The sequence below is a fragment of the Orycteropus afer genome, unplaced genomic scaffold (genome assembly GCF_000298275.1).
Source record: "Orycteropus afer afer isolate SDZICR_OR568_19922 unplaced genomic scaffold, OryAfe1.0 scaffold00020, whole genome shotgun sequence".
Classification (NCBI taxonomy): Eukaryota; Metazoa; Chordata; class Mammalia; order Tubulidentata; family Orycteropodidae; genus Orycteropus; species Orycteropus afer.
This window is the reverse complement of record NW_006921607.1, coordinates 7663105-7665775: the sequence shown is the minus strand read 5'-3', so window position 1 is coordinate 7665775 and position 2671 is coordinate 7663105.

The window sequence follows — 2671 nt, the reverse complement described above, 5'->3', positions numbered from 1 at the left end:
GCCCCAGAACCCAGAGCATAGTCGTTGCTCAAGAAATGCTTGTTTAAATGAATGAAACACAGAGAGCATTAACAGTGCCCAGCTTCCTCTTTGAATACTTTGCAGCACCTTTGAAAGAAAATGGCATTTATTGGCACCTGCTAAGTGCTAGGCACTCTCATGTCTATTATCCTGTTGAACCTTTGCATCTGTGATGTTCTACAGATGAGGAAGTTGGGGTTCAATGACTAATCTAAGGTTACTTAGCAAAGGGTGCACTGATGGGTTCATTTAGTTGGGGAAAAGTCTCCTGGGACCTGTGGGCATGAAGAATGCCGTGGCACATAGTAGTCAGGATTTGATCCCAGGTCTGTTTGATGCCACCTGTGGCCTGTGTTCTTTCCACTATGCTACGACTTCTGCCGTGCCAGAACTCAGCCCACGACTGCTTTTAAGTCCTGAAAGGCAGCTCAAGATCCGAGTGGATGAAGAGGCGGTCTAGCTTAGTGGCTATAGAGGTGGGCAGAGACCCTGGCTCAAATGGGAGGCCCCACCACCTTGGCAGCAGGGCACTCTTTGCTGAAAGTGATCACCGGCATTGCTGGCTCGAACATCTCTGCTCTGAGGTCAGGTTGGAGGTCAGCTGCAGGGGCTTAAGGGTCAGGGAACACATTGGAAAAGTCAGGGCACAGGCTTCCAATTCGTGCTTCTGTCCCTGTACTCGCTGAGCTTGGTGGCCATTGGGTAATGCCTTCCCTTCTCTGGATCACAATGGTCACTTCTGAAAACTAAGCATGCCAGCATGGAACCAAAAAGAGCTCTTGGGAAAATAAAGAGAAAAAATGACTGTGGAGTTGTTGGTGTATATAAAGTAACATGGAAATGCTAAATTATCTAAAAATAAATCCCCTATGTGAAATGCAGAGGGAGGTTAGGACTTGGAAGACCTCTTGGGTTCTTTCAGCATTTATTAGCACCTACTGTGTGCCAGGTGCTGTGTGAGGGCCTGGGCTTATCAAGATGAGTCAGACATGGGCCCCGAGCATCTGGAGCTCGCTGTCTGGTGGGGGAGGTGAGCTGGCACCTACAGTATGGGGATCCCTCCCAGCAGCGTGACAGGGGGCGACTTCCTGTGTGATATGGTAGCAGGAGTCAGGCAGTTGACAGCTGACACCCTGCATGACCTTGAGCAGGTCAGGTCACCTCTCCAAGGCCTAGGCTTTTATCTGTGAAATGGTGTAGTCCTCTATCTCTCAGGATTGCCAGGACATGGCACACAACCAGGGGTAAGCACAGGCTTACTTACTAATCTGTTCCTTCATTACAGATTAATAAATAAGCACAAGTAAGCCTATGCTTACCTTGCTTACTGGGTATCCGTCCCTGCCAGGGATTGTAATTTTGAAAAGAGGCTTTGATTCCGTAGGAAGATACTGTGGGTTTGGGAGAGAGACAGATGCCAGCCGTACCTAGAAGCAGAATCCTTGATATGAAAAAATGTGAAATTGTTCACAGCAGATTAGTAGGTAAACACAAGTAAACCCGTGCTTACTTTGTTTATTGGGTAATCTGACACTGCACATGGTAAGTGCAGGGGTGAAGGACTTGGGAGGGAGTTGGCCAGGCAGAAAGTGGTCCTGCAATTGTCAAAGTCTGGGCCTCAGGCCTCAGGCCTGCGTGGTGACTTGACTGCAGGAGTGGCTGAAGATACGGGGGTGGACCCCAGGGAAGTGAGGTAGCTTGGAGAGAATCTTGTTAATTCCTGATGGTATTAAGAAAGAGGCCTGAAATCCTGCGGAATTGGCCTTTATTTATGTTGGTAATTTCATTAAAGGGGAGGGGGCTGGCTCTATCCAAGGTCAGTCCTGCTGCTGCCCATGGAGCTGGGGGATGGTGGACCAGGAGAGTTTACTCAGCAATAGATTCTAGGCCAAGGGGCACACACGAAGCCAAGAGTATCTTGGGATGAATTTGTGACTGTGTTGAGAGTCACCTAAAGCCAAGGAAGGCCAACCTGAGGCCACAGGCCAAGGTGACCACTCCTTGGTGCCTGGGGCTGCCCCCTGCAGTGGGGCCAGGAGAGGGAAGGTTGGCCAAATTTTGGGGAATTCGGGGTGAAGCCAGAGAGCAGGAAGTTTAGAGCCCCAGAGAGCGGCGGTTTGGGGTTTCCCAGGGGAATATTTCTCTTCTGCCTCCCCATCAGGGCCCCCTGCGCGCAAGGGAGAGGTCACGCCAGTTGCCTTGTCCCAGGGACTGCGCGGTTCTGGCTGTGCAGGAGGGAGGAAGGCCAGCCCTATACCGCCCTGGCGCGGCTAAGTCTGGCGGGGCGGCCGGGGAGTCAAGGGCGCCAGTGGCCCGGTCGAGGTCTGCACCCTGCTTGTCGCGGGACGGCCGCGTCCTGGCGGAGCGCGGCCTGTGAGGCTCGGGGCCGGGCCGGAGGGAACTCGGTTTCTGGGTTGGGCACTGCGCGCCTGCAGTTCTTGCCCTCCCAGCGGCTGCGGGCGCGACGGCCCCGCGCCCCCAGGGGCCGGGACAGGGCGGAGGCTGGGCCCGGCAGGCGGGCGCAGGAGGGAGGGAGGGGGGCGGCGGCGAAGGCTGCGCCGCTCTAACAGGTGGGATCCCGCGGCGTGGAGGAGGCAGGCGCGGGAGGAGGAGGAGGAGGAAGAGCAGCGGCAGCGGGAGCCTGAGCAGG